Source organism: Tenrec ecaudatus, chromosome 6 (assembly GCF_050624435.1).
Source record: "Tenrec ecaudatus isolate mTenEca1 chromosome 6, mTenEca1.hap1, whole genome shotgun sequence".
Taxonomy (NCBI): Eukaryota; Metazoa; Chordata; class Mammalia; order Afrosoricida; family Tenrecidae; genus Tenrec; species Tenrec ecaudatus.
The window spans coordinates 90,819,345-90,844,310 of record NC_134535.1 but is presented as its reverse complement, the minus strand read 5'-3'; the positions used below and the strand labels follow the sequence as shown (position 1 = coordinate 90,844,310).

At 39.8% G+C, this 24,966-nt stretch overlaps 1 protein-coding gene and 1 pseudogene across 4 annotated transcripts in view; both read left to right on the top strand.

Annotated features, from left to right (window-relative positions):
* TMEM117 (transmembrane protein 117) overlaps positions 1 to 24,966 on the top strand; it is a 641,682-nt gene that overhangs the window by 502,833 nt on the left and 113,883 nt on the right. The window lies entirely within an intron of this gene.
* Positions 6,698 to 6,852, top strand: LOC142451939 (U1 spliceosomal RNA; annotated as a pseudogene).

The following is a 24,966-nucleotide window of genomic DNA, read 5'->3' as shown; positions in this document are numbered from 1 at the left end:
TTAGCAGGTTTGGATCAACATTTGCATATATGAACTAAATCCCTAGTAGCAATATTTTATAATCTATCCTCATATATATATATATGCTTTTAAATATTTTTAACTTTTTATTTTGATGTGGATGAAAGTTTACAAAGTGAATTAATTTTCCATTTAACAATTGATACACATTTTTATCCTTGACATTGTTTATAATTCCCCACAATATGGAAGCACTTTTCCTTGTGTTAACTTTTCCTGAGTTTTCCTCCTTAACCACTCCTACTTTCTGGAATTTATTCCTGGGCACATGCTACCCTTCTGATCACAAATGTTGATGATCCTAAAGAGTGCATGTCACGTAGAGTTACTGTTCATGTGAGGTTACCGTTCATGTGAGGTTCCTGTTCATGTGCTGTTACCGTTCATGTGCTGTTACCGTTCATGTGAGGTTCCTGTTCATGTGAGGTTCCGGTTCATGTGAGGGCCTGGCATTGAGCTGAAAGTTCAGCTCTCGGGTGAGTTTGGTTCAGGCACTCGAGTGCCTGAGGGCCGCGGTCTCTGGGGATAAGACCATTCTTTTCATTCTGTTTCAGGACAGTAAATGTTGAGGTTTTTTGGATGCTTTGAGTTTTCCACATGTTTCTCTCATTCTATATCTTGCGATCCTTTTAGAGCGTTCAGCAGTCACAGTCACACACCATCTAGTTCTTCTGGTCTCAGACTTCTTCTGGTCCATTAAGCCTTCAGATTTTGGTTTCTTTAGTCTTTGGTTTTCTTCATTCTTCTTTGCAAGAAATGGTTGCATTGTTCCATTCATCTCTGTGTCTTTCCTTTTATCGAGAGCATGCGCTTTGACCAGGATGGCTGTTTAGCAGGTTTTGAGATCAGTGAATGTGAGACTCCTCCTTTATTATTCTTTCTTTGTAGTGCTTTGCTTGTCCAAAGTCTCTTTCCTTTATAATTTCCCCGATTGTCTGTGTGTGTATATGAGTATCTGTAGACTCGTGCATCCATATAGACATATGTACGCACGTATACCAGACAGAATGCATTGTCATCAAGTTCATGCTGACTCATAGCGGCAAGATAGGACAGGGTAGAACTGCCCCTGTGAGTTTCTGAGACTGTGATTCTTTACAGGAATAAGAAGTCCAGTCTTCTTCCTTAGAGTGCCTGTGGTTCTGAACTGATGACCTTGAAGAGCTCAGCCCAGTGTAGAACCACAACACCCCCTGGGCTGACCAGACTCATATGCACGTTTTATTTACTTACTACTTGCTGCAGGAAACTGCTTTATTTAGAGATAAGGAAGAAGCTTGACTTTCTTTTGCGGGAAAGTATAAAACTGAAGCAGAACTTAGGACATGACCAGGGACCCTTCTCTCACCTGCTGATAAAATCAGGCAGAGAAGGGTTTTCCTCAGCTTCCCTCCAGGTTCCCAGTATCTGATAGAAAGGGAGGAGTGTCTTTATTTCTCTGAAATGCAGAAGTGATCATTTGAGAAATATGAAAGCCTTCATACCAAGTTACCCACCAGAGTGTATTCTCGGCCATTTGTTTTATACAGTATTAACATTGAAGTAGGTATTAATGCACACTACTATTTTATTTTATTATTTTTTGTTTGTTTGTTTGTCTTTTTTTTTATTTTAACAATTTATTAGGGGCTAATACAATTCTTATCACAGTTCATACATATACATACATCAATTGTATAAAGCACATCTGTACAGTCTTTGCCCTAATCATTTTTTTCTCCTCTTTTCTTTTTTTATATTTTATTAGGGACTCATACAACTCTTATCACCATCCATACATATACATACATCAATTGTATAAAGCACATCCATACATTCCCTGCCCCAATCATTCTCAAGGCATTTGCTCTCCACTTAAGCCCCTTGCATCAGGTCCTCTTTTTTTTTTTCCCCTCCCTCCCCTTTCCCCCCTCCCTCATGTGCCCTTGGTAATTTATACCTCGTTATTTTGTCATATCTTGCCCTATCCGGAGTCTCCCTTCCCCCCTTCTCTGCTGTCCCTCTCCCAGGGAAGAGGTCACATGTGGATCCTTGTAATCAGTTCCCCGTTTCCAACCCACTCACCCTCCACTCTCCCAGCATCGTCCCTCACACCCTTGGTCCTGAAGGTATCATCCAACCTGGATTCCCTGTACCTCCAGCCCTCATATGTACCAGTGTACAGCCTCTGTCCTATCCAGGCCTGCAAGGTAGAATTCTGATCATGGTAGTTGGGGGGAGGAAGCATCCAGGATCTGGGGGAAAGCTGTGTTCTTCATCGGTACTACCTCGCACCCTAATTAACCCATCACCTCTCCTAAACGCCTCTATGAGGGGATCTCCATTGGCCGACACTTGGGCCTTGGGTCTCCACTCTGCACTACCCCTTCATTTAATATGGTATATATATATACATATACATATACACATATATACACATACATACACACACTTATATCATTGTTTTTTTTTTTGCATGATGCCTTATACCTGGTCCCTTGGCACCTCGTGATCGCACTGGCCGGTGTGCTTCTTCCATGTGGGCTTTTTTGCTTCTGAGCTTGATGGCCGCTTGTTCACCTTCAAGCCTTTAGGACCCCAGACACTATCTCTTTTGATAGGTGGGCACCATCAGCTTTCTTCACCACATTTGCTTATGCACCCATTTGTCTTCAGCGATCCTATCATGGAGGTGTGCAGTCAATGATATGATTTTTTTGTTCTTTGATGCCTGGTAACTGATCCCTTTGGGACCACTCGATCACATAGGCTGGTGTGTTCTTCCATGTGGACTTTGTTGCTTCTGAGCTAGATGGCCGCTTGTTTATCTTCAAGCCTTTAAGACCCCAGTCACTATCTCTTTTGATAGCCGGGCACCATCAGCTTTCTTCACCACATTTACTTGTTCACCCACTTTGGCTCCAGCCGTTGTGTCAGGAGACACACTACTATTTTAATAAGGCTTTCACTGACTTCCTTCTAAGTGGGGAGTTGAGTCCTTCATTGTCTGTCTTAGTCTGGAAGCTCCGCTGGGACGTGGTCACTGTGGGTGATCCTGCTGGCCTTTGGAACACCAGTGACAGAGCTTCCAGCATCCCAGCAACAAACACGCCACCACAGTACTCATCCAGAAAGTGGGAAAAGTGTAACCAGCTAATGCATGTTTTTCCTGTGGACGTTAAGTATAGAGAACATTATATTATATATGTATAGAATGCTATAGTATACAACTTGGGCATTAAGTAAAGAAGACCACAGAAGAAGAGATGCATTTGAATTGTGGTGCTAGAGAAGAACATTGAAAGTACCCCAGATGTGAAAAGGTCAAACCAGTCTGTCTTGGAAGAAGTAAGGCCACAGTGCTCCTTAGAGGCAAGAATGGCAAGACTTCTCTTACTTTTGACACATTGTCAGGAGAGACCAGTCCCTGGAGATGTGTCACGGGAAGCCACCCCCTAACACATCATTACTGGTCCAGAAGGCACAATTGTACAGCGATAATAAGTAAAGATCATAGTAAAGTTATAGAAAGCATGAGAGATAGAAGAGAAGTATTAAAATAAATGGGGTCAGACACAATTCATAGTAGCATGCTCACCTCAGCCCCGCTTGGTGGTCCATGTGGAGGGAGAGAGAGAGCTTAATGTTAGCCCAGGCTTTTTTTTATTTTTTTAATTCTCTTGGGACATGCAAGCCCCCTAATTACAGGTGAGGACATTCGTCACAGGAAGGGGTTGTTCTATATAGGTAATACAGTAATGAGAGGGGGTGGTCTAGGGACATACATGCAATAGGAAGAGGAGGGATTGGGGGTATAGATGTAACAAGATGGGCGGATCCTAGGAACAGGATGACAGCCTAACCTTGGATGCCACAGATAGGTTTGGCCTGTTCCCTGGGTCAACTGATAGAGACCATTAATCCATTGTCTCTAGCAGCAGGGAGCAGGCCCACCCCTGTGGTGTGGGGAGACAGCAGTCTGGCAGGGACTGCCTTCAGGGAAGATGCCTGTGAGCATCTGACCTCCCCCCACAGAGAAGGATAGCACTTTGGTGACTTGGAGGGAACATGGAGAAAAGGAAGGCCCTCTATGAGATGATTGACACGGCAGCAATGGGTTCAGGCACGGAGCAGTTGTGAAGATGCCACAGGACCGTGCAGTGTTTCATTCTGTTGTGCTTGGGGCACCAGGGGTTGGAGCCAACTCGATGGCTAACAACTGTTTTAATTGACTTAAGTCCATTTTCAATATTTCCATTTTAGTTCATGGAGCAATAGCTTTTAAGAATTGAAATTAGGTGTTTAAAACGTCTCCTGGTCAGAATTTGCAATAATCTCTGATCTTATCTTAGTAATAATTCTCGATTGTAATTATGCTTTTTCTAAGGCTACAAGCTTAATTTGCCATGTAATAAAAAGATAATGGCATTTATATCTTTAGATATGCTTGTGCTTAAAAGGTAACACTTCATTTCTGAGAAGTTAGGGATAAAGTGATATCAAATCAAAGTTATTTTGTGTTTAAAATGAAGGCTTTTTAGATACCCGATATTTATCCGTATACTTCTTTAATATGATTATTAATGTTATTCATAAGACCCGAGATAATACCGATTTTATTATTTGAAACATTTATTGTATGTTATGAGACCTTTGCATTAAATTAAGATCATCTATATTCGTAGTGTTTCCAATTCCCTGGAGATAATTACTCATTTGTTTGACCTACCATCGATGATTATATATCTTCTTTTGGATACTTCTGGAATTATTTGTCATGTGCCTTGTATAAGGAAAGTGTAATAGAAAACATTTCTCTACATAAAATATGCTAAATATAAAATACAAATATTTCTTCTTCTGGTGAAACAAAATAGAGTACTCAAGCCCTGTTCTTCAGTTCATTATATGTTTCAATAGAAGTACATTTATGCCCTTAAGGACTGTATTAACATTTTCAAAGTAACAGAATTATTTAATGTTTTACAACAATTCCACTCAGTAATTAGAATTCCTATTTCAGGTCTAGAGTGTTGCTAGCTCCATGCTATGCTATCTAAGGAATTTAAAGAGTTCTCGGCATACATACAAATAGGCCAACATTGACTCTCTCTTCAGACATAAAATATTCAGTTATGTGGTAAGCTATCAGTCTAACAACCACATAGGCCATAACCTATTTTTCTTTTCCCTGAAAAGCTTAGCTGTTTTGCAACTCTGTTGTCTACTGTAAGAGCTCCCACTGGCTGGGAATCAAGCATCCAATAGCCTCAGTGTACTCACTCACTTCCTGTATTTCACAACCATTCATGGAGCCTCAAGGGACCCTGCTGATACAGTGGGAAGGCATTCAACTGCTAATGGGATGGTAGGCAGTTCAAGCCCATCGGCTTCCATAAACATTTAGTTTGGGAAACCTCAAGGCACAGTTCTACTGCGACATACGGGGTCACTGTCGTCAGAATCCAGTAGGAGGCAGTGAGTTTGGATATTCAGTTTGGAATGAAGCCTTACCCTAAGGCATTCACTGCCTCCCAGAGCACACATGCAAATGCTGTGCCTTTAGTCTTTGCATATCATCTGCCCAAGTCATCATCTGGCAGCCCATTAACATGGAAGTCTCAAGTTTATTTTAGTTACAGCTAATTGGAGTTTAGCATTCTCTAAGTCAGTGACTGCATACCTGAAAACAAGACCACGAGTAGGAAAGGTACTATGACATACTCCCCTAACAGGTGTATGCATTTTAAGATTTTGATATTTGTCACCAGCACACATAGGAAGAGTACTAAACCATGGATTATGGTCATTGGAAAAGATAGAATCAGAACCCTATCAGGGTGAAGAGTTACATAATTAAATAGTAGAAAGAAGAGGTTAAAAAAGACCTATCTCCCCGTTAGAGTCGCTTTCCTCTTTTTATCTCCCGTGGTTGTACAGGCAAACTAAAATTTGCCAAATGTGATGTAACTATCGTTGTTGCAATACCCCCATTTCACTTCCACACACATGAATCACACCTAATAAAGCTCCAATTCATTTTGGATGGGGGTAATGCTAGATTACATAGGTTCAGTATTATAGATCCTGTCGTCCAAAATGAGCAGTTACAAATGTCATCACCGCAGAAGGAGGGACTTTTTCGCATTTCTTTGATGGGTTCCCATTCCAAGTGCTCTCATATGCTTCCTTGGATTGATGCAATCCCATAATCTTGCTTCAAAACATGCACTCCCGTCCACGTGGCATCACTGACGCCAGAGCATCCACACACCAGTATAAGGGGACGGAAATCTTACAGCGAAAGTGGGGAGAATGGGAGGAGCCAGTCTTTGACCTGTTAAAGTCCTTGGGAAGGAAGGCAGGATGTCTCCAGTTGACCCTATTCTTTTCTTTTTTAATAAATCACTTTATTGGGACTCATACAGCTCTTATCACAATCCATACTTACATCAATTGAGTAAAGCACCCTTCTACATTTGTTGACCCTATTCTTCAGTAAGGAAGTGGAAGACGTCAGAGAGCTACAGGCTTAAGCTGTAGATCAATGGAAGAAAAGCAGCACACATAGTGGAACTGAAGATTTGAAACAAATAAGTATAATTTATCAAAATTTCATATAAGAAAATCTTTGGAAATGCCTAATAATGACTAACAGTGCCCCAGAACATGTCAATAGTTTCCAGATCAAGTCATCACACTTACCTGGCAGAGGTCACACCATGATCACAAAGGTGGTTTACCCAGGCGAAGCTCATCCATTGTACTTGGGTGTGCTGTGAGTTCCCCAAATGTGGGAAACTCAAGTGCACAATTTGTGGTAGCGGGGCTCTGCGTCCGTGCTTTCCCCTGCATTTAAGTTAGAAAAAAAGAAAAGAAAAGCAAAACCAAGTTTTAAAAAATCATCTCATTTCATCAAGTTGATGGATGATACCCCTTGAGTCCCTATCAGGCCAAATTAGATATTTCTTTGTCTGTAGCAGTACACATTCACCTCCAGATAGAGGTCATGCTGTTATTAATAATCCTACTAAATAAAGCAGAGCTATTACTAATGAGCATCTGGCTATATTTATTAAACACATCATCTCTAAAAACAACTTAACCATCTTATAATTTAGAAAAAATTTCCATAACGGCTTATGAATAAGAAAATTTATAGAAGCTCTGTCCTTTAACAAGTGCTAGACTGGTATCTGATAGGTTGACCATTTGAATTCCAATCTGCTTCTAAAGTCACATCTATTAAAACTCTGTGGAGCACAAGTCTATTCTGAAGCACATGGGCACCCCATGGTCAGACCCGACCTAATGATGATTGGTGAGCTTGCTTGCTTGTTTTTATCTTTGTAACATTTATTGGTTAACATGGAAACAAAAAGTGATGGAATGCCTGGATTACTGTCTTTAAATATAACATAACATTTCAAACATTTAATGTTACCTCACACACACATGATTTTATTCAGACAAATAAGAATAACATAGAACCTAAAACCATGGGTGTTGGAGTCACACTGAGTTGGGTTTAAATATAAAGTCTTTACATAATAACTTTATGGGAAATGGGGTTAGTGAATTACATCCTTAAATCAGGATATGGACATAAGATTTAAGTGAGGGCGTACGCAAAGTAGTATATTTATACAAATGCAATGCATTTTAGCTGTTATCACCATCATCGTTGGTATCATCATTATTTCAGAGATTAAGAAGTTGAATTTGAGAGAGTCACTGGCTTTTCTAAGTACACACAAAGGAGACATGTGCTGTAGGACAAGAAGCCTAGTTTTATTTTCCAATTTACAAGGTTTAGTTTCTACAAATACGGAGAGTTTTCATCATGAACTAGTTCCTAACTCATTATCTCCTACCGCCTCATTCGTTTTTACTAAGAGAAATTGCGTTTATATATTATGTAGCATTTTTATATTCTTGCATGGGCTTTCAAAGTATTGTTCTTTCTTGTTAAAACTTAAGAAAAGTCATAGATACAGCCTTCCCTGTATAATTATTTACCTACATTAAGACAAGTAGCTACCTAGACCAAATTTTCTTTCTAGGCGAATTTTGATTTTTCTAATTTCATGATCATTTTTCTGTAAATATAAGTTCCACTGAAGCCTAGCTAGATTTATTATTTATCATTCTCATACAGATAGATGGAGGTTTTTAGTTGATTTTTAAGAACATATCAAGAACTAAGCATTTCATTTCTATATCTGGCCTGAAAATAGTTTCAATAAGACAATTTTAGGATCCCAAGAACGCTAATTCTCTAGTGCCGCACAACAAAGTACCATACAGCTAGTGGCTTCAAACCATACCCATTTATTATCTCACAATTTTGCCTGTCGGCTGTCTGGCAAGGCATGCGGGGTCCACTGCTCAGGCTGAAATCAGGGTGTCAGCTGCTGCATTCTCATCTGGAACGTGGGTTCACACTGACTTCCATTGTGGGAAGAATTGAGGTTCTTGAAGTACTAGGACTAAAGTCCTTATTCCTCTTGCTGCGTGTCTGCCGAGACCACTCCTTGCTCATAGAGGCAGTTCTCAGCTACTTCCTCCATGCCTCCCACCTCAGCAACAAAGAACCTCTTCCCTCTCATGGCTCATTCTCTCTGACTGACATTTCAACGAGCAGCTGAAACGAATGCTCTGCATTTTAGGAATTAGTGAGATTAGGTTAGGTTGTCTTCATCCAACCTCACTTCAGATTAACCCAAGGCCTGATTGGGAATCTTAATTAAATCTGGAAAAATTCCCAGAATGCCATATAAGATAACATGCTCAAGGGTAGAATGCAGAAGAATTAGGCATTTGAATGATGTCATTGGTGAAAAACATTGAAAGTGCACTGGATTTCCAAAAGAAGGGGAAAAAGCTCTGTTTTAGGAGAAGTACAACCTAAATGCTCCTTAGAAGCAAGGATTGGGAAACTTATTACATTCTTTGAACATGTTATCGGGAGACACCAGCCCTTGCAAACCAACATGCTTGGTAAAATCCAGGGTCAGCAAATAAGAGGAAGACACTCAAGTAGATGGGTTGGCACAATGGCTGCAACAATTGGCTCAAATATTTTAAAAAGACTTCTAATGGTGAGCCAGGTGCAGGACCAGGCAGTGGTTTTGTTCTGTTGTACGTGGGGTCTGTGAGTCTGAACCTGTTTAGTGGTGGCTAGCAACAATAACAGGCGGGGTAGCCACTGTATTGAAGGTTCCAACTACACTCAGGAAGAGACTTCACAAGGGCCAGGATCATAGGATTCGGTTTTTCCCAAGGCCCTCATGGATTTTGGACTAGCATATGTATGTAGATATTTCACTGTAGATCTCATCCTCTTCCAATTTCAAAACAACTTCTTCCCAATTTCCATGTCTTGCTAGTCTTTTCAAATATATTTTATGTGTGTCCTTTTTAACTATATTATGGATCAAAATATGGGGCCATATTTTGGGACCATATTTTTCACTCTTCCATGTAAGCTCCCCCTTCCCTCTATAACAGATTTAATCATGAAAAGCAATAATTTTGAGGGGTCTTACTGCTCCTTAAAATAAAGAGTATTGGTTTTCTACAATATTAAAGCAAACTTTCATTGTAGACTGTCATGATCATTGATAATATGATCTCACCCATAAATATCCAACTTTTTATTTTTTGTCTCTCAACACAACTTTAAGATTCTCATCAATGTTATCATTCCATTTCAAATGATCCTTTATCCTATTTTCCTCTTTTCTTCCTTCAAGATACAGGAGAATTCTAGTACTTTCTTGGAAGCTTTCCTTTATTTCTGATTGAGGTTAGGTACATGTTAATCTTCTCTCTTTAATAAGATGAAAGTTTATTTCTCTAATTACTGAATTATTTATATTTACACTATATCTTAAAATAATGTGTTGATATAGTTGACCTTTAGAATATGAATGACTGCTACTAAGAAATAGACATAAAAATTGAATGGTGAAATGGTTGCTCTCTTTTCATAAATCATACCAGCCAACTGAATCCTTAATTTTTCTTGTATCAGTTACTTTGGTAAATTCTAATGAAATTATCAATTACTTACTAAACTAATGTATCCAAAGTTTTTAAAATTATGCTATCTAAGCGATTTCATTAATTTTTCTTCATCTTTATCCGTAGAAATTCTGGGAGGAGCAACAAATAGGCCCATATAAAAGTTTGCAATTAAAATATTTAAGAGCTATATTTATATCCAATTTTGCAATTGTCAAAGAAATCCTGTTTTGAAGCAACAGGATAAATATTCTCTATATTTATCTCATACAACCTCAATGTGGACTATTGACCAACAATTGATTTATTTTGTGTTTTCGCATACTGTGCTCGTATTTACCTCTATCTAAATGAACCTGGCTTGGTTCAAATTATTCACGTACTAATGACCAAAGAGTTTAAGAGCTTTGCAGACTCACAAGAAAATGCAAATAGCATGTTCCAGAATCATCTGAGAAACAAAACTTCACATACCTCTCACCCTTTCACGGGAAAAGACCCCTGGTTTGGAGCACGTGTTTGCCATGACCTTCACAATACGTGTATCTTCTACATTCAAATAGACACTGGATGAAGGGTAAAGTTTTACACTTTGTACAGAAAAATCAGCTGTGTAACTTGTCCAGTTTAGTGGCAAGCTCTTTGTCCCTAGTCTTTCCCAGCTTGACAGATGAGAACCAGAATGTTGCCTCCTCAGTGATGAGGGAGCTTGTGGTCCCCTTTATTATAATTGGTCCTGATCACTTCATCCAGCCTTTGACGTCCAGGTGCACCTTGTGAAGGCAGCATGATGTGGGCTTGGCTGTGGATGAGCCAGCCTTGCCTGGGCTTCCATTGGACAGCGCACTAGGGGTCTCGTCCATTGTAAGGGCGAGAGGTGTGTGAAGTTTGTTTCTCAGATGCTTCTGACGAGTGTGATATGCATTTTCTTATGAGTCTGGAAAGTGCTTAAAGTCTTTGGTCATATAGTACTCGAATACTTTGAACCAAGCCAGGCTCATTTAGAGAGAGAGAAATACTGGCACCATATGTGAAAAAATAAGATAAATAAATTATAGGTACATACTCCCACATAAAGGTTATATAGAATAAAGGTAAAGGATGTTGATCCTTTTCCTTCAAAATAGGATTTCTTTGACAATCGAAAACTTGGATGTAAGCCTAGCTTTAAAATACTTTCATTGTAAACTTGTAACGCATGGCCGACAGGAAGACAGCAAGCTCAATGGGTCGATATCATGCAGGCATCACCGGTGAAGCCGTCTTGTTCTCAACCACGATGGTAGTAATATGAACTCGGGCTTAAAGGTTAGGAAGTCTTTTGGTCGGGACACCCCCCTTTTCAGCAGTTTTATTCTCTCCTAGGCCAATAACCTCTACTTTTTATCTTACTTTGCCTCTGATTCATAACTTTGGTCCACCGTTAGTAGTTGAGTAGCTATCTGGTAGGACAAGGCTTGAAGGACTGGTTAATGCCCATGACAGGTAGGGCGCTTTCAGCTGCTTGTAGCAGATAGTCCTTTGCTGCCACAGCTGTGTGTATCAGTCCTTCGACAGAGCAGGCGAGCTTCCTTTGGGGATGGATGACCTGTGTGATGTAAGCATTATTGGATCTTTTCTCAAACAGGATTTATTTCCTTTTGGTCTCCTTTTCTTGATGACAGCGTGGGCCCAGCCACCTTCTTCTACATGGCCTTTTTGTTTGTTTTTGTATTTCTCAGCATCTTGTGTATATGCAGAGAGCACCAATTCATCCTTCTGTGCCTTTCACAATACTGCTTATCTGCTAGATATTTTCATATAAAGTAGATTCTAAAATTATTCATGGAAAATACATATTATGACAAGTGCATGCATTTCCAAATGTTCTGCACACAAATAAACCTATACTAACTTGCTATAACATATCTAAACAGGATCTAGTTTGAAGCATTAAGAAAGATAAGTTAGGAATTTGAAGAGCCCCTCCTCAGAATAATACTAATTCTGTTAAAAGTGCAGTACAAGCAAAAATAAACTTTATGGTGACGCTTGTGTGGGAGAATGGTGAAATCACAGAGGTTTTATGAAAAGTTTATGGGAAGGATGCTACCAAGAAGTGGGCAGTTTATAAAGGATGACTCATTTGAAGAAGAGTGAAGACCATTCACATCAATTTGCAAGGAAACAGTATTGGTTGAAGAGAACCAGAAAAATTAGCTTTGACACTTCTGACGGAAAATTTAGGTAAACAAACTTAATTTGATAGACTCCCAAACTCTTAAGCCCAGGTCAGCCACAGACAAAGGGGAGCATTTTGATGGAGATTTTAAACAAGTGGAGTCAAGACCCAGAAACATTTCTTGGAATCATTCTGACAGGAAAGGAAATATGATTTTAACAATATAACCCTGAAGACAAAGTGCGATCCAAGGACTGACTATCAAGAGATAGAACTGGTTTAATGGGCTTAAACATGTAGGAGTTAAAACAAAAGCCATGGCAACAATACAGGGGGGCGGTCAAAGAATTTTGCTTGTTGGCTTCCTGGGGGTGCAAAGAACGATAGCATGTGCTTATTATGTGAATGTTTTGAGGAAGTTAGAAAAAATTGAGCAGAAAATATCCTAAGAAAACCCTCACTAGGGAATTCTCCACCAAGACAATTCCTGCTCATCCTTCTCATCCCGCAAGGCAGTGTTTTGAGTTCCAACGAGAAATCAGTGTATGTCTGCCTTATAATCCTGGTAGCATCCTTCTGACTTCTTTTGTTTCCCGATCTTAAAAATTCTTTAAAAGGCTACCTTTTTCTTTGGTTACCAAGTGCACAAAGGCTAGATTGACAAGGGCACGTCTCCAGGTGCGCAGTCCTCTGGAGAGGAGGTGAATGAGTGTGATTGTTGCTGCAGGAGGAGCACGGCATCGGTGCAGCTTATGTTGAGGAAAAGGTTCATATTTCAGTTCTTTCATTTTTCTGAAAAGGTGCTGACATCCTCTTGTATCTCTGGCTCCACCATATCAGTTGACATTCTTCTCTGTATAAAGGACAAGAAAGAGTAGTTTTTAAGATTCTGCCCATTTGATGTTTTCCTTAAAAACAACAACACCATGACTTTAACAACCACTTGTACTTGAAGGACTCAACATTTAGGACCTGACCTATCGTCAGACCAGACTACTATCTAGTACTGCTTGTTCTGAATTCCCATGTAGCTGTCCTGCTAGCCCTTCAAACTCCACAAAGACCAAACCAGACTTCATATAAAATTGCTGCTTTTTGTCCCCAATGTCTTACTTCAGGTATTGACTTCATGATCCTTTTAGTTCCATCATCTAGAGTATTTTAGACATGGAAAATATCTGCTTCTCTGTCCCATGCTCTACTCACCACCCACCGCCGTTTCCTCACTCTATCCTCACGTTGTCTTTCTGCCTAGAGTTCTCATCTGCTGTAGAAAGATATTCGCATCTAGGAGTCAAATTTCACTAAATTTCCCAGACAGCTACAATATCCGAATAAATAGTAATTAGGTATGCCTGGACACTTCTACAAAGCATCACAGTATTTACTTAATATTTGATACTTTAATATATACATATACACATATATACATATATACACATATACATATATATATATTGCTGTTTGCAAACTGCTTACCAAGCTCCTTAAGGGCAGAGATCATTCCTGAGTCTCTATAATTTAGCTGTGTGCCTTTGACATGGTAGATGCACAGTACATGTTTCTGAATTTTCTGTGCCCTTCAATGCATGACAATATGACCTCCCGAGCAAAAAAACAAAACCAAATACTACAAATATAGATATAGATAAAATTTTCTAATCTTGGACATGACCTGATATAACAGTTTCTATCAAAGAAAAAATTTTTATTTCATGGTTAAATTTCACCTTTAAGTAGTTTCAATATTCTGGGTTCATGATGTATGTTTAAAACACCAATGATCAATTCATCATTAAATCAAATTTTGGGGTCTGTTCCCTGATTGCTGTTGATCACATATTTGGCTTCTATTTTCTATGGAATACTTCTTTTTAAAAATGTGTCCTTAATTCTTCTAAAATAAATTAAAGAGTTTTTACCAGTTCACAAAACAAACCAAACTCACTGCTCTCAAATTGATTCGGACCCAGACAGCCTGTAGCAGGGTTGAACTACCCTCATGGAGTTTCTGAGGCTGAGAGTCTTTACAGAACCAGACTGCTACATCTTTATTCCACAGAGTGGCTGGTGGTTTGAATGGCATGATTCATTGATAATATTTTCGCTTCCAGACATGCCTGTAGAAATACTTCCAGAGGAGAGGGTAGTGGGGAGGTAGGGGAAAAAAAGAGGACTTGATGCAAAGAGCTTAAGTGGAGAGCAAATGCTTTGAAAATGATGAGGGCAAAGAATGTACAGATGTGTTTTATACAATTGATGTATGTGTATGGATTGTGATAAGAGTTGTATGAGTTCCTAATAAAATGTTTAAAAAAAGAAATACTTCCAGAAATACTAGAGCATTGTGCTTGAAAGCCAGTCTCCTGAGATTTATCTTCTCGTAAAGGTGTTTGAATGTTTAAGATGGTTCCCAGACATATCTCGACATTTGGTTTCAACAAAGTAACTAAGTTCTACCTGAACATTTTTGCCCAGTATATAAAGGCATCCTATTTGAAAAATAAAGCATCCTTCTGTCCTGTTCACCTACCCCCTTGCTGTACCTGTGCCTTCCTTTGACAAAAACAAGCAGACTACACCTGTTGCCATGGAGTAAATTCCAGCGAATGCAAACCTTGTGTGCCAGAGTAGAACTGTGTCATAGGGTTTTCTTAGCTGTGAGTTTTACAGAAATATAGCAGCAGGTCTTTCTTCTACGGTGCCGCTCAAGAGGTCCAAACCACCAAGCTTGATAGTTTAGTGCAAACTATTTGTGTCCCCCAGAGGATCCCTTTCTTGACAAGGTTCTATATTCTCTCTCTCTTTTCAATAAAAGATCATTTTATTGGGGACTCTTACAACTCTTATAAAATCCATACATCATTTGCATCAAGCGTATTTGGTTTGGGGTTTATTTGCGCAAATTCAATGGAAAGAGAGAGAGCATGAAGTGCTTTCTTTAATAATTTTATTTTGTACTTTCTAGTATCAAGTGTATCACGACTGCCATTTTCTGTTTGTTAATAAACAATAGTGGATATACTTCTTCCTGGTATTAGCTATCATTAATGGGTATTTATATTTATTTACTGCTTTTATTGCTGAACTTGTGGTAATCTATTATACTTGGGGTAAAGTTCAATAGAAAACATCTTATCAATTTGCATCTGCTGAACTGGGAAATTATTTAGAATGTACAAGGTAATTCATTAGGATAAAGACTGGTGGGGAGTTTGTTAAGACACACACAGATAACACACCCACTAGTTGTATCCACTGCAATTTCACCCAGAACAGCCCTCTTTCTTGGTCTGTGGGCACTGGAGCAAGTACCATTAGGAGAAGCAGCATTTTTGTTTGGTGGCGGGGTGGTATGGAGGCATTTCCTCCTCCAAAGTAGGGTCATTTATCCCCCCCCCCCACTGATTTATTGTTACCTGCACCAATTTCCGCTAGTTTGTTGTACTCTAGAGGCTTGTGTGCTGCAGCAATGCTGGGAACCATGTCGCTAGTATTTCAAATGCCAGCAGGATCACCCCAATTGGACAGGCTTCAGCAGAGCTCCCAGAATGAGAACAGACTACAAAGAAGGTATAGGCTGTCCGCTTTGGAGGAAGTGGCTGCTGGAAACTTTATGCCTAGAATGGAGACATTGCCATATGCTGAGGCTTGAAGAATGGAAGCAAAAACAATTTCAGAGAGAGTGCCTTCAGAGGACAGACTGTGAAGGCACCTGTGATATGAGTGAGGAGGAGCGACCTTCCCAAAGGAGAGTTAGCCTTGATGATCTGAATCCAGTAAAGCCTATAAGAGTAAGACCTTCAGGATCTTCATTACTGATGGGACATTACTGAAAATAAGAAGAAGCAGCTGCATGCATTAAATAATCAGAACTTGAAATGTTTGAAGTATGAATCAAGGAAAATTAAAAATGAGCAAAAATAAAATTGAATGTATGAAGATCAATATCCTAAGCACTGGTGAGCTGAGATGGATGGATGGATATTAATCATTTTTTTAATCTTTTTATTGGGCTCATAAGGCTCTTATCACAATCTGTACATACATCAAATGAGCAAAGCACCCTTATACATTCGTTGCACTCGTCACTCTCATAATTCACCTTCCACTTGGGTTCCTGGAATCAGCTCGGTTTCCCTTTTTTTCCCCCCATCCCCCTCCCTCCCCGATCCCACCCCTGGTTCCTTGATATTTTATAAATAATTATTATATCTTATCTTACACTCCCCGGCGTCTCCCCTCACCCGCCTCCCCCTTGCCAATCTCCCAGAGAGGAGGTTACACATAGATCTCCGAGATCGGTTCTCCCTTTCTACATGCCCTTCCCTCGTGGTGTCACCACTGCCACTGCTGGTGTTGAGGGGTTCGTCTGTCCTAGATTCCCTGTGCCTCCAGATCCCCACTGCACCGCTGTACATCCTCTGGTATAACCAGGTCCGCAAGGCAAGGTAGGATTGGGGTCATGATGATTGGGAGGGGAGGAAGCGTTCAGGAACTAGAGGAAGGGTTTGAGTTTCATTGTTGCTACACTGAACCCTGAGTGGCCCATCTCCTCCTCACTACCTCTCTGGAAGGGGTGTCCAGCTGTCTACAGGTGGGCATTGGGTCCCCATCATGCACTCCCCCTCTTTCACGGTGATGTGATTCTCACCACCACCCCACCTTTGATGTTGGAGACCTGGTCTCCTAATCAGAAAAGTATATGATTTAATATGCTAGGAATAACAGTCCAGAAGAATGGCATTACATTCATTTGTCACAAAAAACATTTCAAAGTCTGCCTTGAAGTACAATGCTGTTTGTGATAGGATTATATCTATCCACTTTCAAGGAAATCCAATCACTGCAAATATAATTCAAATGCATACACCAGCCAGAAAAGCTAGTGATGAAGAAATTGAAGAATTTCTTCAGTCTGAAGTCGATTAAACATGCAGTCAAGATGCAGTGATCATTATAGGTGATTGGAATGCAAAATGCAAAAGTTAGAAACAAAGAGGAAGGAATAGTTGTTGAAAAGGGGGTCTTGGTGATAGAAATGAAGGTGGAGATCACCTAATTGGATTTTGCAAGACCGATGGTTTCTTCATCGCAATACCCTTTTTCAACAAAACAAACAGCAAGTATGCACTTAGATTTCTCTAGATGGAGTACACAGAAATCAAACTGACTACATTTGTGGGAAGAGATGATGGAACTCAATATCAGCAGCTATAAAACCAAGCCAGGAGCTCAGTATCATCTGTGTAAGGTCCGATTGAAGTTGAAAAAAATTAAAACGAGTGCAAAAGAGCCAAAATATGACCTTCAGCCTATCACACTTGAATTTAGAGAAAATCTCAAGAACATATTTAACCCTAATGACAGAGGCCTGATGAGCTGCAGGAGACTATTAAGAACGTCGTACGTGAAGAGAAGATCAAAGTGACGTCAGAAGAGACTCGGAAACTTTCTCCTAATTGTAGAGCAGCTGGGGCAAATGGAAGAAATGATGACGTCAAAACACCGAATAGAAAATTCCAAAGGGCAGAGAGGACAAGGTCAAATATTACAATGAAATGTACACAGCCCTAAAGTTAGAAAAGCAAAAGAAGGTAGACTCTTTATATCTTAAACGTAAAGGACTCAAGAAAGAATGCAAACCTCGAGTTGAAATAATGAAATATTCTTTGGGCAAAATATTGAATGATGCCGGAAGCATCGAAAGGAGATGCAAATAATACGTAGAGCCACCGTACCACAAAGAACCAGTTGGCATGTCACCAGATCTAGAGAGAGCACATGATTAGGAAGCAAAGGTATTGAAGGAACGAGTTAAAGCTGCACTGAAAGCAAATAGCAAATGCAAAGCTACAGGGGTTGATGGAGTGCCAATTGCAATGGTTCAACAGGCTGATGAAGCAACCAAAATGCCAACTCGTCTATGACAGGAAATGTGGAAGACCGCTACCTGATGAAGCGATGAGGAGAATGCATATTTATACTGATTACAAAGAAAGAGAGCCCAATAGAATGCTCAAGTTTTAACACACATCATTATTATCACATGTAGTTAAAATTCTGCTGAAGATCATCAATCAATGGCTGCAGCAACATGTTGAGAAGAAGCTGCCTGAAGTCCAGGCCAGATTCAGAAGAAGATGTGGAACAGGGGATACCATTCATGTCGTAAGATGGGTCTTGGGGGAAAGCACACTTCCAGAAAGATGTTTAGCTGTGTTATATTCATTATGCCAAGACATTCCGAAGAATGGAAATTCTAGACCTCTTCATTCTGCTTCTGGAGCACCTGTGTAGGGATCAAGAGTCAGTTGTGTGGACAGACAGGGGGAAGACACACTGGTTTAAAATCAGGAAACGGGTCCATCAGGATTGGATCCTCTCACCATACTTATTCAATCTGTATGCTGAGAAAATAGTGAGAGAAGCTGGGTTATGTAAAGAAGAAGGTGGCATCGGGATTGGAGGAAAACTTATTAACCACTTGTGAAGAAGACACAGCCCTGCTTGCTCCAAGTGAGGAGGAATTGAAGCACTTGCTGAGGAAGATTCAGAAGCACAGCTCTCAGTATAGATGACAACTCAACGTGAACAAAACCAAATCCCCACAGCTGCACCAGTTGGTAAGATAATAGTAAATGGAGAAAGGACTGAAATGATCAAAGATTTCATAATTTTGGGATCCGCAAATGCTCATGGAAGTAGCAGTAAGGAGATTGTGTTAGTCACCTTATCTGGTGTCAATTTAAGGATTAAAAGTGTGGGGGTAGAGTCTAGCCTGTCAATCTGGAGATCGCCAATGACACTTCTGTGGGCATAACCTCCTGAGAATTCCGGGAAATATGGTACTTCCTCCTTGGAGGTGGAAGACACCTCTCTCTCTCTCTCTCTGCTACTCCCTGGGCGACATTGCAGGAGACAGGCCACAAGGATGCAACCAGACCACGGAAGCCAGAGAAGCCACAGCGAGACCCCTGCCAGTGCAGAGATGCTCACAACGCCACTGGACCCAAAAACTTCCTACCCACTGGCTTGTGATCGTCCTGCATTTGGCTTCATTGCATGTGTTTCATGAGTCTGAAGAGGACTTTATATATTGATATCAGATATACGAGCTAATATCAGACTTATGGCCTCAGACTGGACTGGGCTGGGATGTTTTCTCTATGTGCAATTGCTCTTGTAAACCTCTTCCTTATACACATATGTGTGTCCATGGATTTGTTTCTCTAGTCTACCCGGACTGACACAGAAATCAGAGGATATGTTGCACTGGGTAAATCTGCTGCAGAAGGGCTCTTTAGAGTGGAGAAGAGCAGTGAGGTTACTTTGAGGTCTGAGGTGTGTTTGATCAAAGTCATGGTGTTTTCATGGAACATTCAATAAAGAAGACCAAAGAAGAATCAATGCTTATGACTTATGGTACTGAAAGTACCACCGACTGCCAAACGAACAAGCAAATCTGTCCTAGAAGAAGTACAGCCAGAGCAATCCTCAAGGCAAGGATGGCCAGACTTCTTCTCACATGGGTTGGACATGTTGGTAGGAGAGACCAGACCCTCGAGAAGGGTATCAGTCTTGGTCACGTAGAGGATCAGGAAATAAAGAGGAAGGCCCTCAACAAGATGGATTGACTCAGTGGTAGCAACAATGGGTTCAAGCACAGGAACGAATGTGTAGACATGCAGGACTGGACAGTGTGTCATTGTGTGGTGCACAGGGACACTGGGGTGGAACCAACTCAATGACACTTAACACCTCCGTGTTACATCTTCCCCAGTGCCACTCATTAATGACTACCGCAGCCCCAATCCTTGAGATTTTACAATTTACTAGGTGTTATGTTTCCTTTCATGGGTTTTAACTCTATGCTTGTATGACTTGCCTGGTGCTGCAATAACACAATGCCACAACGCGGTGCCTTTTAAACAACAGAAATGTATTATTACAATTCTGGAGGTTAGAACTCCAGAACAACACGTTTGGGGGCCATATTCTCTCTCAAGCCTGTAGGAGATCTTTCTTGTCTCTCCCAGTTTCTGGTATCCCCAAAAATTCCTTAGCTTACAGATGGATCGTCACCTAGCTACCCTTCTGTCTATCTTCCTCTTTCCTAAGGACACCACTCCGACGCGATCAGGACTCACTCTCCTCCAGTATGACCTCAGAGTAAATAAATCAATAGCATCCTCAGAGATGCCGTTTCTAAACAAGGATATGTTTGCAGGTACCAGGAATTAGGACTTCAATGTATCTTTTATAGGCACACAATTTAATCAATAGCGATGCTTAAAACTAGGAAACATAAAGAAACTGCCACGTCTACTCCTGACCAAGGCTAACTGTGCTCTACACCAATAAGCCACTTTTCCGTGCCTCTCAGAAAGCAAAGGCCAGTCCTACGTATTAGAGGAATTCAAGTCACCAAATAATTGTACAAAAATATGATTATTTTCTTTATCATATATCAAGATTTCTGACACGCATGCCCCACATAAGGCTGTGATGGCAATCTTCATTGTCAAATGTCCTGACCCCGTGGTGCCCTTCTCAACTATCTATCATACGGACGTTCAGGAATAAGAGTAACCACATTATTTCTTCATTTCAATGTGTTCAGTGTTTTTTGAACACCTGCTGTGTTCCACGTACCTTTCTTGGTGAAATAATAGAGCAATATAAAGATAAATGACATATAAATGTACGGTGGAATAGACAACAGTACATTTTAATAATTTCCTTTAAAGACTTCATATCCCCAAAGAGCCACAAACAAGCTGTGTTAATATCTGTACCTTCTCTCTCAGGGACCCTGTCTTATTGATTGTGTTCGGGTTGGTCGAGAGCTGGCAGTGGCATTTACTTAATGCATGCCATGCGGAGAAAATGTGTTCTTCCACTAGGTCACTTGGCAAACACTCTCTGTGAGTCCCTCGGTACATCCTGATCTCCAATGTAAGAGACCAGAAGGGAGCCAAACCATATCCTTCCTGGCTTCCTAAGGAGCACCCTTGACTTCACCAGCTGGGCTTAGAGACTGGAAGCACTCACATATTTCCCGATGGTCTGGCTGGCGGACTTGAGGGGTGATTGTTTTTCTCACTGATTTGAGATGACAACTTTGGGAATTAAAACAAGCAGAATGAAAAGTGCTGGCATTCATTCATGGCCATCTGTGACTTCAGTGTGATGGTACTTAGTGTTCAAAGGGGAATGGATGTTTGCACTGGACCTGGATTTTGCCATGAAAATTGAAGGGAGGCATATTCTGCTTATGTTTGACCTGATTGCTTTATTTCCCCATAAAATATAATTAAAAATTACATCATTGAAGTCATTAAAAATTTTCATTGGCATGCCATAACTCATTTAATGTTTTTAACACTTTGAAATATGAAATTACATCATAACTTCATTATGAAATTGAATTTTCTATCTCAATTTGTACATTAGTTTATTGTAGGGTTAACCTTAAGTTATTCATTTTAATAGAATTTTTATTTTTATGAGAAACTATGCAATTTGATCTGACTTGCTTGGGTATAGTTCCTGTATTTTGGCATGAATATTTTAGCAATAAATACAACCAATTTTTACTTTCTCTGACTTTAAAATGACTTATTCTTCATGAACATAAAGGGATACTCTGTTCTGATTATAATACAAAGTAGAGAACTTTTCAGAATATTATTCTTAGATCATAGGTTAAAACACACACAAAAATCATATTTATCATCTTAAATCACATGAAATTTCTTTTTGAGTATGGTAGAAAATTGGCCACATGTTGATAGAGGTGTTCAACTTGATTTATAGTGTAAATGTGGCGATTTCATTTGATAAAAATGAAACTATTTGATAATTAACCCTAAATAATTCAGTCTTTTAAGTATAATTCAGACTTAATACCATTTATTTTCATGGTTGATGTACTGCCTTTTTTCAAGCTGGTTGACTGCATGTTGTTATTGTTGTCTTTAGATGCCATTCATGTAGATGCCATTCATCGTGATTATTGTGCTGCACAGCATTGTCACTGGCTAATTTTTGGAAGTAGATCATTAGGCTTTTATTTTTAATCTGTCTTCATCTGAAAGTTCTACTGAAATCAGTCTACCATGCATGACCTGACCCTGCCTGTAAGAGGAAGCGTCTTAGCAACATACGAGTTACCACATGATAGCAAACTGACTGATAGGTGGTGGACTACTTTAGTAAATCCATCTTCAAGTGATTATGAATGGAAGAATACATTATAAACCAATTGAATTATTTACATTCATAATTCATTTTGTAAATACATGTTAGACTGAATGAACAATAAAGACTTGTGTTAAACCAAGCTGTGGGGATTTCCTGGATGTATATACCCGTGCTCCTCTGCCTCCAATTGTGGTGTGTAGCAGATTTTTCAGTTATGAATATGTTCACAAGAGAGGAAGTCACGATTTTATGTATTTGCTGAGACTTTCTACAAGCTTTAGCTAAAATGAAAATGTGGGTGAGCCCTTGCTACCAGCTGATAGATCAAACTTCTTATAATTCTATCACTCACCACCTGTGTAACACATAAATCCCCATAAACTCTTTAGAACCACTAGATTTGTTCAGTTTACCCCAAATCCTTGGTTGACATAAGAATTCAAACATCCTTAGCAGGAATCCTGTGGCTTGCAGGCACCCATGCCAGCGACCGGGAACCGTCGGATGGGAGGAGCTCAGTGAGCTCTTTTTGTCTCACATCCCGACTCATATGAATCTAGGCGGTATGATAAATAATTGAGGAAAAGCAGGAAAACGACCGGAAATTTGAAAAGATGAAAGGGAAGATACTACCCACTCAAGCTAATAATTATGTACGAGTTCTTTCCAATTGACTGGTGGCCAGGAACCAGAGGAGAGTGGAATTGATGAACCAGTATGTCATGCTGGCTCTGGTTGCAGCCTGAATGGAAAAATAATCCAGATAATTGTTTAATTAGATGTTACTGAAAAAGAGAAGCTGGAACTCCCCAAGAATCATAGTAGAATGTAAACATCTTTTCAACCATATTGGTTAAATAAAAACCGAAGGTTTTTTGCATCGAGAGCCAGCTTCCCCGAAGCTCCATTTTCACTTCCACAAAGCTCAGGCTTTCCGCTGTACTCGGGCAGCCTCGCCGGTTTTACTTTTCCAGGCAAAGTATTTTTCAATAGGATACATCTATTGAAAAATGGGTATAAGAATAAATGCTTAGCTACAGACAGAATGACAGGAGGGTTCTAGTCAAGTGTTTTCTCTATGTGGGCAAGGGCTATGCGCACAGATTGGAATGAGTCAACCTGTATTTGAGTCCTTTTTAAAAAAAATGTTTTATGTCACTTATGAAGTCTGTGACAGGGTAGGCTGTTTCCCTTTTATGTGCATAGGTTTCCATGTTGCAAATTCAAGTTTGGGATTCGGGGTTGGAACAAAGACTATACACAGGTGCAGTCATGTAGCTCACGGCACTCGTGGCTGTCACATGACAAAGACCAAAGAGGTGTAGTAGTCATTCGCTACTATTAGTATTTCCTGCATAACAGTTTCACATACAAGGGTTTTTCTGTTTCTTTGGTTTTTTGGTTCTTTAGTAATATATCACCCGACGCACTAAATAATGGCTCTTTTAAACTGGTGATTTGGACTGAATTATCTTATTATGATAAAGTCCTATCTACTTTTCCAGAAAAGACTAGGGTACCAGGCCGAATGAATACTGACTTCTGCAACTACAGCTAAATAAGGCACTGAGCATAATGTTGGAGGTGATAGGTGTCCAATTCATTTATCTTAGTCCTATTTTTCCTTGCCTATTCTCCACTGGCTGAAGACTTTATTTTTAGGGCTTTTCTCTGAGCAGTATGCATTCATATTTAATGATTGTCATTTTTATTCTTCTGTAGTATTAAATATTAAATATCAGGCAGAATACCACTTTTAATTTCCCCTTGGAATAATAAAATGTTCCTGGTAACATTTTTTTCTCCAGTTCTGTAGCAATACTCTTTGTCAAAACAGCCAGGAAAACACCTCTGAGAAGCTCTTGGAAAGACCATTATATGTTAGATAAATTAAATATATAACATCAATAAAACATCCAAGAGGTGAATCAGTGAAGATGTGGTCTCAAGAAGCCCACACACAGGCATTCTTGATAAATTCTAAGTACTAGGGCCTCTGCCAAATTATAACAGAAAAATTTTAATGATTAATAAGATTGACTCCTTCGAAACTTTTGTCCTAGATGAAGTTTGGGATTTGGTCACCTGAAAAAATATACCTCTGAATGGGTGTTTGATTTTATCATGTCAGTCTGTCTGGCACAATTGACTATCATTTCCTACGTAATCAACTACTGTCGCGGAGAGAGAGAATCCAGGTGTCTCAGCGAAAGTGTAGGGATGAGAGTAAAAAGGATACTGTATAAAGAAGGTTCTAACAAATTCAAGAATGTGACCACAGAGCTGGAACAAGGTGCTTGGTATCTGTTTCCATAGGGCTTAACCATGTCGTGTCGGATAATAGAGCTGGGGGATGGAGGAGGTGGTAGGGCTGCTACAGAAGAAGCTGGAAGGAAGGGTACACAAGAGAATTGGAACCCCAATTACCCATCAACCTACATAGCCATCCCCTTGCATCTGACTGAGAATCTACCTGAGGCGTTATACCAGGAGGTCTTCAAAAAGTTCCTAGAAAATGAATATTATGGAAAAATTATATGCAAACGTTTTAAAATATTCATCAAAATAAGCTC